This window comes from Oryx dammah, unplaced genomic scaffold (assembly GCF_014754425.2).
Source record: "Oryx dammah isolate SB20612 unplaced genomic scaffold, SCBI_Odam_1.1 HiC_scaffold_28, whole genome shotgun sequence".
Lineage (NCBI taxonomy): Eukaryota > Metazoa > Chordata > Mammalia > Artiodactyla > Bovidae > Oryx > Oryx dammah.
Window position 1 is genome coordinate 56,077,138 of NW_024070212.1, and position 15,296 is coordinate 56,092,433.

Here is a 15,296-nt window from a genome sequence, read left to right on the forward strand (position 1 = left end):
ACATGAGTTTGAGCAAGCTCCAGTTGATGGACAAGGGAAGTCTGACATGCTGCAGTCCATGGGGTCGCAAAGGGTCGGACACAACTGAGCGGCTGAACTGAACTGAATACTAAATTCAGACTGTGTAAAGCCCCCGCTGTCTCTTTTTCCCAAACATCAAGATTAATTAGGTTTGATAAAAATAGAAAATCAGGTCATTCTTTAATAGTCTAGGATCAGTGTAGTTCTCAGAGAAAATTAAGAAATAGCCAAAGAATTTCTTTCCTGAGGCCTCTGGTCTCTCCTGTGTATATTGTTCCCCTCTTGGGCATGAGTTCTTATCTATTTCAAACAACCAGTGTATCTTTTTCTTTCCATAATTTACCCTTCTTGTCAAAGCCTAGTTTTAGAGAAAGACCTGATAAATATATCTCACTCCCATCATTAACTGATTAACAGCTAAGGGCAATATAATTCCCTCTCAAGGATATTTACATTTCAACACTAAACAGAAAGCTGAAACTAACGCAGTGAATTTTGAGTTGTAGAATTTGACATTGGCATTGAAAAAACTATTCATCATTAAATATCATCTGAACAAATGTCACCTCAAACTACTTAAGTTTTTTTCTTGCTTCTTAGCATTTTGCTTATTCCAGGTGAATTATTAAATTTCTGTAACAAAGAAGTAAATATACCTGTGCATTCACCTTTTTGCAGAATTATAAATATTAGAGATGTCTCACAACATGTACTTTAAAACATAGTTTAAATTTTTTCCATAATAGTTCTTTGTCTTTTATAAAAACATATGGAAAATACTATGCCAGACTCTTTTCTTTTTCTTTAACCATAATAATATCAGTTTTGAGCACTGACCTTATGCTTCCTTCCAGTTCTGGCAGTGAACCACCTTCAAATTTGGTAGCAGGATAGTTAGAATGTTTGTTTATTCAGCTGTTAACCTCCCTGGGCTACAGCGATTTCCAAGTAGTTGAATTTTGGATGATGTTCTTGGTAAATGAAGCCAGTTGTTTACGGCACAAGTGACCACTAATCACAGAGATACCAGAAGTGGACATGAAGTGGGCCCTCTTTTTCTACCAGGGTGGTCTTCATTAGAGACCAAAACTGAAGTTCATTTGGAGACTCTGCTCATATAAAGTCAAGCTGTGCTTCTAAATGTCCGTTTTAGCACTTTAGTGAACTTAACCAGAATAAGACCGCCTGTGGCCAGCTACATGAGTTGAATAGAACTTAGTGCTTATGAATTCCCTTCATTTAAACCAATTAGATCTTTGGCGTCTTTTACCACTTGGGTTTTGTTGGGTTAATTTGGTGTTCCTAGTTGTTACTCAGAAGGTAGTGCTGAAACAAAATGTGATTAAATCAGTCAATAAAAAAATTATTTCTTGAGTTCCTACAGTAGGCATGGTTGTGCCTAGTGAACAGAGTAGAATATATTTGAAAATGTATGTATTATCCATAATTTGGGGAAATTTACAGCCTGCTTGAGAAAGACAAGATATGTACATATACTGTTACATAATGATAATGGCATCATGTGAGAATTAGAATAGTTAGTATAGTTCAGTGTTAGTAGAAAGAGATTAACATGAGATAGGATAATTAGGGAAGAGTTCATGGAAACGATGAATCTTGAATTAGATTGTTGATGAATAAGGGCAGAAAAGCAGGAGGGCAGTACAGACAGGGTAAATTACACGAGCAGAGATGGACATCTAGATGGACTGAACAATATTCTGGTGGATGTACGGACAGTGATTAAAACTGGCTAGCTGATACAGATTCCTTGTGTTGGTACAGAGTGACAGATAAAGTTGTAAAAAGTAGATTGGTGCCAGTTGAATAAGGCCTTTGATTCCAAGATGTGTCAGAAACAGTATTCAGTAGCCAGCCAATCCTAATGTCAGTGGTATTGTGGAAAAAAATATGGAACCTTCCCCCTCATCTCCCAGGTAAACCAGTGATAGTTGTATTGATTTGCCTGCTTTCTGCCCATTGGTCAGTTCAGTTGCTCAGTCGTGTCTGACTCTTTGCGACCCATGGACTGCAGCACACCAGACCTCCCTGTCCATCACCAACTCCTAGAGCCTATTCAAACTCATGTCCATCATGGTGATACAATCCAACCATCTCATCCTCTGTTGTTTCCTTCTCCTCCCTCCTTCAATCTTTCCCAGCATCAGGGTCTTTTCCAATGAGTTGGTTCTTCACATCAGGTGGCCAAAGTATTGGAGTTTCAGCTTCAGCATCAGTCCTTCCAATGAATATTCAGGACTGATTTCCTTTAGGATTGACTGGTCTGACCTCCTAGTCTTCTCCAACACCACAGTTCAGAAGCATCAATTCTTCAGTGCTCAGCTTTCTATATAGTCCAACTCTCACATCCATACATGACTACTGGAAAAACCATAGCTTTGACTCAATGGACCTTTGTTGGTAAAGTAATGTCTCTACTTTTTAATATGCTGTCTAGGTTGGTCATAGCTTTTCTTCCAAGGAGCAAGCATCTTTTAATTTCATGGCTGCAGTCACCATCTGCAGTGATTTTGGAGCCCCCAAAATTAAAGTCTCTCACTGTTTCCATTGTTTCCCCATCTATTTCCAATGAAGTGATGGGATCAGATGTCATGATCTTAGTTTTCTGAATGTTGAGTTTTAAGCCAACTTAGGAGAGGAGAGTTTTTCACTCTCCTCTTTCACTTTCATCAAGAGGCTCTTTAGTTTTTCTTCACTTTCTGCCATAAGGGTAGTGTCATCTGCATATCTGAGGTTATTGATATTTCTTTCAGCAATCTTGATTCCAGCTTGGACTTCATCCAGCCTGGCATTTTGCATGATGTACTCTGCATATATGTTAAATAAGCAGGGTGACAATATACAGCCTTGACGTACTCCTTTCCTGATTTGGAACCAGTCTGTTGTTCCCTTTCCAGTTCTAACTATTGCTTCTTGACCTGCATACAGATTTCTCAGAAGGCAGGTAAGGTGGTCTGGTTTTCCCATCTCTCTCAGAATTTTCCACAGTTTGTTGTGATCCACACAGTCAAAGGCTTTGGCATAGTCTATAAAGCAAAAGTAGATGCTTTTCTGGAACTGTCTTGCTTTTTCGATTCCATTAGTGTTCACAAATTTCTATCTTTTCATACTCAGTTTAGATGGTAGTCCATGAATGGAATTTTCTGCCAGCCTAGGATAAATCTTACCAGTTATTGTTAATAATAGTACTGTTGTTACAGTGAGTTAGACCTGAGGCTGCTCAACAGATTGATGAGGATATCTTTCCACCCAAAAAATAGTTAACAACAACTGGAGACAGGTCAACTGTCTCCGAAGGTACTCCTACTCCAGCACTTGGTCTATAGCCATCTTTCCCAGTTCCTCCTCTTAGCAGGTGGTATAGTTGGGGACAAATTATTGCCTGGTTGACTGTACAGCTTGGTCATGTTCACTGCCAGTTCCCACGAACTCTTCCCATATCCTATCCTGTTATCATTTCTGGTGAAGCCCTCATACTTTCTCTTCCAGAAAGCTGTCTCTCCACCAGTATTCCATTCCCATCCCTAGAACCATCAGGGACTGTGAAGGATCTGATATTTTATCCTATTGGCAAGACAACAAGTTAGCTTAACCACTTCATAGATTCTGGGAGAACACACAAGGCTCTTGGGACAGAGACAAAGGATCATTTATTATTCTCAGCAGTAGTAGTTGCTGGAGTATCAACATTTTTTCACTGACTCAGTGATCTTCATTTCTCAGAGGGTGATGTGAAGAGAGCTGAATGATATTTGCATATGCAGTAGGTTGCATTATATAAGAGGAACTTTGAGCTGAGATAAGCTAGATCTTTTATAATGGGCAGCTATAAAAAAATAATGGGTTCCAGAGAAAGACATTATTATCTGGACAATAAGTATTGCTGCCTTTTGCTGTAGGGGAAGACATTATTTCTTTACTATGAAAAATTCCCTGAAGAGAGACTTATAAGAGGAAAGCTAAGTACCTCATTTGTGTAAGGTGCAAAATTGGAGACTATGGAGCATTGTCTTCAGCAACATACTAAGTTAAATGTTGGAGGTATAAAGATGAGTAAGAGACATTCATTTCCCTCCCTCAGCTCACATATTGGAATAAAGAAACACATCCAAATTATAATATAGTGCATTAAGTACTAAAAAGCCATGTTAATAGTTCTGTAGGAATATAAAGGAACAAATTGGTGATTTTGACTAAGAAGAACTATGATAAGCTTCACAGATCATGATATAATTGAGTTGGTAACAAATTGTGTGATGAAGGAGCCTGGGGCAAGGAAGTAAGACAGACTTCCAAGATTGGCTGATGAAGAAATAGTAGAGACTTAAGCAAAGGCAAACATAGGGTAAAGATATTCCAGAACAGGTATATGATGAAGCTGTGTGTATTTAGAGAACTGCAGATAGCTCAGTGTTTTAGTCAGATCTATTTCCATTTAAAATGACAGAAACCTAACTCAAACAATTTTCAGCCAATTTTTGGGACTGGCTCATGTAGTCAGGAAGTCCAGCGGTGTGTGTGCCAAGAGGTTTCACTAGATACAGGAACTAGATGAATATAGTCAAGTTACCCTCATCTCCTAGTCTTAACTTATCTCTATTGGCTTCATTCACAACATGCTGTGGAAACAGTGGATTTTGGCAACTCTGGGGTTATGTTGCTCTCAGAGTGATCAATTTTAGCGAAAGGAAAGTACTCTTCTTTCTGTTTAGCTCTAGCAGAAATTCTAAAATGGACTGTAGCCCATCTGACTGGGATTAGGTCATCTTTAAATCAATCACAACATCCATTGGAACAGGAATACAGTAATTGGCAGGATTTGGATCATTTACCTACCCCTAAATACTGCGATGGGGACCAGAAGCACACACACTACAGATTGGGGAAGAGGGTTGTTTCCCAAAGAGATGGTGAGCAGATAAAAGAAACCTCCTCTACATTTTATGCCTTTGGTGCCCTATATACCCTTCTTCCCACTTACATAGTTTTTCAAATGCCTTTGGTAATATGCTACAGCCATTCACATAACTGAAAATACATTCCTCTTTCTCCAAAGAAAAATAACCCAACCTATTGGTCAGTTGTTACTTTGAGCTCCAAGGCCAGGTTCTTTGGGTAAGGTGGATTCTCAGTGAGGCACAGATGTAAGTCTACATCTTAACTAGTCAGTATATGATATTAGAGAAAAGCAAGATGGCCACAATATTCATTCCATTTGGAAAACAAGAGAATGAGAAAAAACATAGACTTCCCTAGGCCCATGGGTGTGTGTGTGTGTGTGTGTGTGTGCGTGTGCGCTCAGTCATGTCTGATTCTTTGCAAGACTATGGACTGTAGCCCTCCAGGCTCCTCTGTTCATGGGATTCTCCAGGCAGGAATACTGTAGTGGGTTGCCATTTCTTTCTCCAGGGGATCTTCCCCACCCAGGGATCAAACCCACGTCTCCTACATTGGCAGGCGAATTCTTTACCATTGAGCCACCTGAGAAGCCCCTGGCCCATAGTTATGTCTTTAGAATAAACATGGGCAATTGATATATGCCAGTTCCCAGTAACAATATAAATCAAGTTTTTAAATCACCCAGCTTCTCACTCCCTGCCACAAATTTACAATGAAATGATAATCTAAGGTGAAGACTCTTCAAAATATACATTCTATGAAACCAGGGAATATCTTCCTTCTCTAGTATGTGTTCAGTACCAAGAACAATGCTTGACACATCGTAACTATGTGTTGAAGGAATGACTAGATACTCTTTAAGGTGCTCATAAGAATTCTAAATGAGTTAAATATACAGACAGTGAGTACCCACAGTGATATTTATCTAAAGGTAAGTATTGAATCACAGTCATGTTATTATTTCCAAAACATTTTGAAGTCTGAGTTTCGCTGATTTTTATCTGAGTACAAATTTTCTGAGGTTCTTTGAATAGTTGACAGCTATTGTTTACCAAAAAAAACAGGTGGTTATATAAAACATTGCTTTTTGTTTTACAGTTTTATTGAAGTATAATTTATATACAGTAAAACTGCATATAGTTAAATTGTATAATTTGATAATTCTTGACATATGTTTACCTTGTAAAACAGTCACCAAAATCAAAATAGTGAACTTCCCCATCAAACCCCAAAATTTCTTTGTTCACCTTTGTAATCTTTCCATTTTGCCCTTCATGTTCCTCCCTTCCCGAGTCTACTACAGAACTGCTCTTTGTCACTATAGGTTATCCAAACTTAAGTATCAAATAATGATCAAAATAATTTATTTAAAATTATAAGTTTAGTGATAGTTTTCTATAGCTTTCTGTAGAATAAAAGACTTGCAGCTGACTTTGAAGGGGTTTTTTTTGTGTGTGTCTTCAAACACTCTGTAAATACTATTTAAGCAAAGTTTTATTCAGGAGAGAGTGTATTCTATCTTGTAAGGCATTTTATCATCTTTGTGGATTTTCTCTGCTGAGTTTTTAGAATATTAAATATAAATGGAATTTAGAGTTCAGCTGTGCTATTTTTACTGCTTAAGTGTACAGAGTTGCAAAAGGGAAAAATATAAATAGCAATAATCATTTGCAAAGATTTTCATCAGTATCATAATGAAAAAAATCTGGTTTTGATGGATTTTTAGATCTAAAACAGCAAGAAAATGAAAGTGAGCCAGATACTTAGATGAATTCTTTATTCTGCATTTTTTTTTCCAGAAGCTCATGCTTTCTGTTTGTGGTTTTCTCAGAAGACAGAGCAGTTTCTTAATTTGCAGTTACACACTGTGTTACAGTTTAGTTTCTATAATTTACTGAGAAACTGATTTTTTTACTTTTGTCCTTTCAAATATTTTTTTTGGCATTAACTTTTGGATGGATTATCCTCACTCAGAAAAGATCATTTTAATCTTCTTTTATTACTTTTGTACTTGGACTCAGTATATTCCTTGACATGGCATGTACTTTCACAAATGCTAAAGAACAAAATCTTATGATTGTTTTTTGGATCCATTTCTCAAACCAGATTATCCCCTTTCAGAATCTCTCTCCCTCTGAGTGCATTCATTTCTTGTTCTTGTAAAATTTAAACCTATTTATAGAATATATACTAATTGGTGATTTTTTCAGACAAAGGGTAACTTTGGAAACTGCATAATTGAATATATAATCATTCAAATAGAATTTGTTTTTAATGTGTTCATCAATTCCAGCCATCAAATATTTATTTAATGTACTGTGTGCCTAGCACCAGATAAAGATTTGCATAACTTTGCTGTCTACTACTACTAAGTCGCTTCAGTCGTATCCGACTCTGTGCGACCGCACAGATGGCAGCCCACCAGGCTCTCCTGTCCCTGGGATTCTCCAGGCAAGAATACTGGAGTGGGTTGCCATTTCCTTCTCCAATGTATGAAAGTGAAAAGTCAAAGTGAAGTCGCTCAGTTGTCTCCGACTCTTAGCGACCCCATGGACTGCAGCCTACCAGGCTCCTCCATCCATGGGATTTTCCAGGCAAGAGTACTGGAGTGGGGTGCCATTGCCTTCTCCACTTTGCCCCCTAGGAATTCATAATTTGTATGTTACCCTATCTTAAGTGATTTTTTAATTTTATCTTTTCTCAACATGACTATTTTTCAAAGCAATGTCTCTACTTTGTTTAGACTTATAAACTACCCAGAAGATAAATTTAAGCCAAATCATATTGTATTATGTATGTAATGCACAATGTATATAGAAATCAATGAAAAAAACTTGATAGTTAAATGACATAAATGTCACTCATTTATAATAACAGAGTATCTAAAATAACATTATAAAAAAATTATTTGTATCCCTGGAAATGCTTAGGCACCATGTGAAAGAGAAGTGAATAAATGAGCCCCAAATTCACATTTAAAAAATAAATAAAAAATAAAGCTATATTATAAAATAACATAAAAGTGGAAATTTCCCCAAATATGTGCTTTATTTTTAATCTATTATAATTGAATGTGCTATTACTTCCAAAACTATTCAAATTCTGAATTTCACAAATTTTATCTGGGGCCAAGTTTAGTGAATAAATTCTGTTTTCTTTCTTTCAAATCATAACAAACTGTTGCTCACCAAAGAGCAAATGATTTTCTAAAACACCCAATACCAATTAGCTTTTATTTGTATAGCTTTATATAAGTATAATTGAGGTATATATTCATCATATGAAAAGTGAAAGTGAGAGTCCCTCAGTTGACGTCTGACTCTTGGCAACCCCATGGACTGTAGCCCACCAAGCTCCTCTGTGAATGGAACCCTCCTGGCAAGAATACTGGAGTGGGTTGTTGTTCAGTCCTTCAGTCATGTCTGACTCTTTGTGACCCCATGAACTGCAGTATGCCAAACTTCTCTGTCCTTCACTGTCTCCTAGAGTTTGCTCAAATTCCTGTCCATTGAGTTGATGATGCCATCCAGCTATCTCATCCTCTGGTGTTCCCTTTTCCTTCTGTTTTCAATCTTTCCCAGCATCAGGGTATTTTCTAATGAGTCAGTTCTTCCCATCAGGTGGCCAGAGTATTGGAGCTTCAGCTTCAGCATCAGTCCTTTTAATGAATATTAAGGTATTTCCTTTCAATTGACTGGTTTGATTTCCTTGCAGTCCAAGGGACTCTCAAGAGTTTTCTCCAACACCACAGTTCAAAAGCATCAATTCTTTGGTGCTCATCCGTCTTTATGGTCAAACTCTCACATCCATACATGACTACTGGAAAAGCCATAGCTTTGACTATATGGACCTTTGTCAGCAAAGTGATATCTCTGCTTTTTATTATGCTGTCTGTTTCTCATAGCTTTTCTTCCAAAGATCAAGTGTCTTTTAATGTCATGGCTGCAGTCACTGTTTGCCCTGATTTTGGAGCCCAAGAAAATAAATTCTCTCACTGTTTCCATTGTTTCCCCATCTATTTACCATGAAGTGATTGGACCAGATGTCATGATCTTAGTTTTTCAGATGTTGCGTTTTCAGCCAGCTCTGTCACTCTCCTCTTTCACTTTCATCAAGAGGCTCTTTAGTTCCTCTTCACTTTCTGCCATAAGGGTGGTGTCATCTACATATCTGAGGTTATTGATATTTCTCCTGGCAATCTTGATTCCAGCTTGGGCTTCATCCAGCCCAGCATTTCGCATAATGTACTCAGCATATATACAGCCTCAATGTACTTCTTTTCCAATTCTGAACCAGTCTGTTGTTCCATGTCCAGTTCTAACTGTTGCTTCTTGATCTACATACAGGTTTCTTAGGAGGCAGATCAGGTGGTCTGGTAGTCCCAATTTTTTAAAGAATTTTCCACAATTTGTTGTGATCCACACAGTACTGAGTTATACAAATAACCTTTTCTATCTTCATCTTGGTGATGGTTTCACAGGTTACGCATATGTGAAAAATTATGAAATTACGCAATTTAAAATATACACCATGGCTCAGATGGTAACGAATCAGCCTACAATGTGGGGGACCTGGGTTCAACCCCTAGATTGGGAATATCCCTTGGAAAAGGGAATGACTACCCACTGGAAACTCCATTATTTCTCTTAGTATTTGAGATTTTGATGTTTCCCCTAAAAATAAATCTTACTTCTAGAATCTTCCATTTTCCCCTAGTTTACATCCTCTGACATAAGGCTGCTTCTGCACTTTTTCCCTACTCGGTCCCTGTAAATTGGCCTTACCGAGGAGGTAGAAAACATTTATTGCTGTTTATTGACTAACCTGGTAAGAAGTGCTCCAGAATATCTCCATGTGCCTAACTATTGTAAAATATAAATGAAAGATAGATAGCCGTTCCCTTCACCAGAGAGTTTTCTCAACCCAGGAATGGAACCCAGGTCTGCATTGCAGGCAGATTTACCATCTGAGCCATGGTGTATATTTTAAATTGTGTAATTTCATAATTTTTCATTTATTTGCCACCTGTGAAACCATCACCAAGATCAAGATAGAAAAGGTATTTATCAAACTCAACACTTTCTCACATTTTGTAATCCCTCATTTTGTTTTCCTGCCCCAGTTCTTCCCAGGCTACCACTGATCTGCTTTTTGCATTTTAGATGAATTTGCATTTTTCCAAAGTTGTATGTAAATGAATTCATACGGTATGTACTCTTTTTTGGTCTGACTTCTTTTACTTAGCGTAATGTATTTGAGATTAATCCAGGTTGCCACATCCAGGTTGTTTCATTTTACCAATACACCATAATTAATTTATCCATTGAATTAATTATTGTGGATTATTTATCCATTTACCATTTTAAACTATTTTTTTTTTACCTAGAAGAACTATATATTTCAAAATAAAACAGACTTACTACTCCTATTAAAGAGGTACTAATGTGCTCAATGGATACCATAGAACATTATATTTATCCTATTAGGACACTTTGCCAGAGTAGGAAAGACAATGTTTTACTTTTATGACTTAGGAAACTAATGGAATCTGTTAGTGCTTTAATTTTCATGCTTTGCTTTAAAAATGGATGTGAATTAGGCTCCAGCTTTTAGTGATCAGAGAATAATAAAACATTGTTTTTACTGGAGAGAATGCTGAATCACTCTTCTCGGTACAGTAAACAAATATTAGAAGTCCAAAAATAGAAGACACATTTTACTTATTATTTTTAAAGCTTCTTGACTTTTCTGCTTCTTGATAAAAAATGGTGATTAAACTATTTCTATTAAAAAGGCACCAGATGCAAAATACAAAATCAAGATACAAAAAATCAGTTTTTTTTTTTCAGTTGTTTCAATGCACTAATATCAGAATGAGACATTAAAACAATCCCATTTGCCTCAAAACAAAACAAAACAAAAACCTAGGAATAAACTTAACCATGGAGCTGAAAGACATGTATACTGAAAACTGTAAGACATTGATGAAAGAAATTGAAGGAGACACAAATAAATGAGAAGATATTCCATGTTCATTGACTGGAAGAATTATTACTATTGTTAAAATGTCCATACTTGTCAAAGCAATCTACAGATTCAGTGCAACCCTTATCAAAACTCCAGTGGCATCTTTCACAAAAATGGAACAAACCATCCGACTCTTTGTGACCCCACGGACTGTAGCCTACCAGGCTTCTCCATCCATGGGATTTTCCAGGCAAGAATACTGGAGTGGGTTGCCATTTCCTTCTCCAGTATGGAATCATAAATGACCCCAAATAGCCAAAGCAACCTTGAGAAAGAAGAACAAAGCTGGAGGCATTACACTTCCTAGTTTTAAACTACATTACAAAGGTTTAGCAATTAAAATAGTATGATATTGGTATAAAAACAGACACATAGATTAATGGAACAAAATAGAAAGGAAAAAAAGAATGATCAGAAATAAACCCATCCACATATTGTTGGTTAATCTATGACAGAGGAGCCAAGAGTATACAGTGAGGGAATGGACAGTGCATATAGTAATGGTTTGGGGAAAACTGAAGAGCACGTGCAAAAAAAAAAAAACAAAAAAAACTTGACCTCTATCTTACATTATACACAAAAATTAACTCAAATTGGATATAAAGCTTGATTGGAATACCTGAAACCATAAAACTCATAGAAGACAACATTGGCAGAAGCTCCTTGACGTTAGTCTTGATGATGACTTTCTCTTTCTTTCACTCTTTGACACCAGAAGCACAGACAACAAAGGCTAAAATAAACCAGTAAGTAAGTAAGTCATAGGAATGTAGTGTATAACATGGTGAGATAGTTAATAATACTGTATTATATATTTGAAAGTTGCTAAGAGAGTACATATCAAAAGTTATCACATACACAATTATAATGATGGTGATGGATGTTAGCTAGACTTATTGTAATAATCATTTCTCTGTATATACAGGTGTTTTACCCTGAAAGTAATATGTTATATATCAGTCATATCACAGTTTTTTTTAAGAAATCTCCAGAAATCAGACTCCTAGTCCTTTTCCTCAGTAAGGTGTTATGTTTTCAGTTGTGATGTGACCACAGGGATAGTGAAATGCATTGTGGAAGAAACCATTTTGACTTTTCAGTGTTTACCAAAATATTTTAAATGAAAAAATCAGAATTAGAGCATTTTATTATATTTTAAAATTTTCTTACAATATAGTTTCATGCCAGTGTAGTTTTTTTAAATGAAAGTTATAGACGCTGAACAGTGTATTTTTAAATCTTTCAATTTCGAAGCTCTTTGAAATTTTGCTACTTGGCAATGGTAGCCATGTCCTGTCATTTGATTTACAATTTCAACAGTAAATTTTATAGATATATATTTTCTTTAAAATACAATTGACCAAGGTTAACTCTGATTTTTATATTTTGAATTTATTATTATTTAAAAGGTAAGATCTTTACCTGATGGTAACCCAATCCATACCAAAAATTCAGCTATGCAATATTTTATATAATAAAAATATTCTCTGGCCAAGTTTCTGAGGTATACTATTTGAAGAGCATTTCCCGCCCTCTTTTTAATAACTAAATTGATGTGCTTCTGAACTTTTAAATAAAGTTTTAATTTTAAAATAGTCAACTTACATGGCTATAATATAGGATCCGATTTTTTGACATCTTTTGTCTCTTATTCCCTCATCTTTGGTACTTTTTGTCTTTTTCACATTCCTTTACTATAATTTTCATGTTTAAAAGGAGCCAATGTTCATGCATATACTCCATAGTCCAAATTAACCCAGAAGTCACAATACCGTTTTTTTTACCGTTCTATTGAACATAAATTTCAGCCACTGAAAACTATATAAAACAAATGTACAGCACAGGCAGTTATGAGACAAATGCTCTTACAACTAATACAAAGGTTAGGAATGAAACTGCCAGTTATCCCCAGAAACTTTTATCGATACCAACCCAGCCAAAAGTCTCTTTTCTCCTTCCGAAAGTAAGCAGTTCCTCTTTTATAGTTTATCACTCAAGTGCACGTCTTTTAAAACTATTGTTTAGTCTTTTAAGTCTTGTGTCTTTCAGTTTAAAAGTTCTTTTTCCATTGTTTTTTCCCCACTTTAGAATTGTTGAAGATCCCCTGTCATTTAACCTGTAGAGTTTCCAACAGCATGGGTTTTGCTGATTATAGTCTCATGATGTAGATAAGTATGTTTTCTCCCTCCTCTGTATTTCCTGCAAATTAGTAGTCACATATAGAGGCCTGACCAAAGTCTGCTTTGCTTGTTTGTTTTTGGCAAGACTGTGGGTGATATTGTGTTCCTTCATCAGGAAGCACAAATCAGTAACAGTTGTGATGCTTCAATTCCCTATATATTAATATATTAGATCATGTAGGGTATTGTAAAATGGTGATATTCTTGCTCTCTCTCTTTTTTTTTGGTTTATTGGCTGGAATACACCCCCTAATCTGCTCTTTGGTTAGTTATATTATGTATAGAAAAGGTAGAATAAACATTTGATTCTTCACCTTTGTTTACCAGTTTTGGAAATGAGTTGGCTCTCTCTCAGCTTCTAAATGTGAATAATTTTTTGTTACTGTATCATTTTGAACTTTTAAATTTAAACATATTTGATACATTTCAATCCATTGCAATTTTTATCCTTATTGAAGTTCATATTATCTCATATCTGGCTTTTCAGATTCCCAGAGTTCTTTTAACATGACAAAATTTATACCTTTTACAGCTTTCTTTCAAGTATAAGAAGGTGTTCTAGACTCATCTTTTGAATGGGTGGGAATTATGAATTTATCCATGAGGATGCTGTGAACCAGTGGTTGTAAACTGGTACCAAGGGGCCAAAAGTAGCCACTAGCCATGTTGTCATCTTTTTTTGGCAAAAGAAACAAACACCTCATTGTTCAACAACAACAAAAAGCAAATTAAAACTTTTTAACATTTATTATGTGCCAGGTGTTTTACTAGTTTCTGGGAATATGGTGGTTAATAGAGATAAAGTTGCCCTCCAGGAATTTATTATATGTGTAACATACATAATTTATTACACATACCTGTGTTATAATCTGATGAGGAATAGCAAACCAGCCAAACACTACATTAAGTAACCTTGTAGGACCCTAGGATGGTGTGAGAGTCTTAGATGGGACCTAACTCAGGGTATTGGAGGTCAAAGAAAGATTTACAAGTAATATATTATTTAGTCTCTTATTTAAAATGTAAGTGTTGCAGATGAAGAAAGATAAAGAAAAATTACTCAAGGCAGAGGTGTGTGTGTGTGCATGCACAGGTGCGCACGCTCAGTTGTATCCAAATCTTTGGGATCCCATGGACTGTAGCCTGCCAGACTCCTTTGTCCAAGAGATTTCCCAGGCAAGAATACTGGAGTGGGTTGCTATTTCCTCCTCCAGGGAGAGAAGGTATAGGTAACCCTGATTTCCCTTAGAAAAGCAATCGGCATGTCTGAATTGAATGTATTCTGTTCCAAAGCTTCCAGAAATCTGACCTTGTGTCCAGTCTTTCTGTTACCACTACTTTTTCTCTTGCCAGAAACATCCACAAGTAATATTTTCTCCACAGAACCCAAGTTTAAATTGGAATCAAGACATATCTTTCCTAATCCATATCGGATGAATTGGTATCACTTAATTTTGATTTTTTTTTCCCTAAAATGAGTTTTCCAGAATCAACCTTGCTAGTCTATCTTATTATTTGACACTAATTATCATAATATTTATCCCTCCACTGAACTGTCTTTTCTAGCTGATATTCATACTTAATTGCAGCCTTCTTAACTTTTAAAGATATGATTTTTCTACTTGTCTTGCTTTTTATTCCTTTTTCCATGTCAGAAGAAAACACTAAAATAACTATCTGTGACAAAATATAAGGAAAGTATAATTATTAGCTTATTATCAATGTTGAAACTGATCCTGATGAATTTCATTCTAATGTATTATTTGAGAAAGAATATTGCTCTAACATTTTAGAGCAACATTCTTGGCTTTATCTCAGCATAGACTTATTTAACACTGGTCCATTTTTCTTGAAACAACTGTTTTAGACTGCTAAAGTATAATTTCCAAAAAGGCAATATTATGATTTTCAGGCAAATATTAAGTAAACATAGGTCAAAGATTTTATTCAATTCATTAACTAATGATAGAACCAGTAAAATGTCAAAATAAATTCAAAGAACATTTGATCTATTTATAGACAGTTGAATATGGGAATGTTAGAATAAGATAGTTGAGTTTGATGTAAAACTAATTAGTATCCTGTATATTAAGCTGTAACCTATGGAGTTTTTTTTCTTTTCTACCAAACAGAAGAATTAATGTGTAG

At 35.8% G+C, this 15,296-nt stretch overlaps 1 protein-coding gene across 2 annotated transcripts in view; it reads left to right on the top strand.

The window, feature by feature from the left end:
• Positions 1 to 15,296, top strand: part of COL24A1 (collagen type XXIV alpha 1 chain) — a 392,623-nt gene that overhangs the window by 151,175 nt on the left and 226,152 nt on the right. The window lies entirely within an intron of this gene.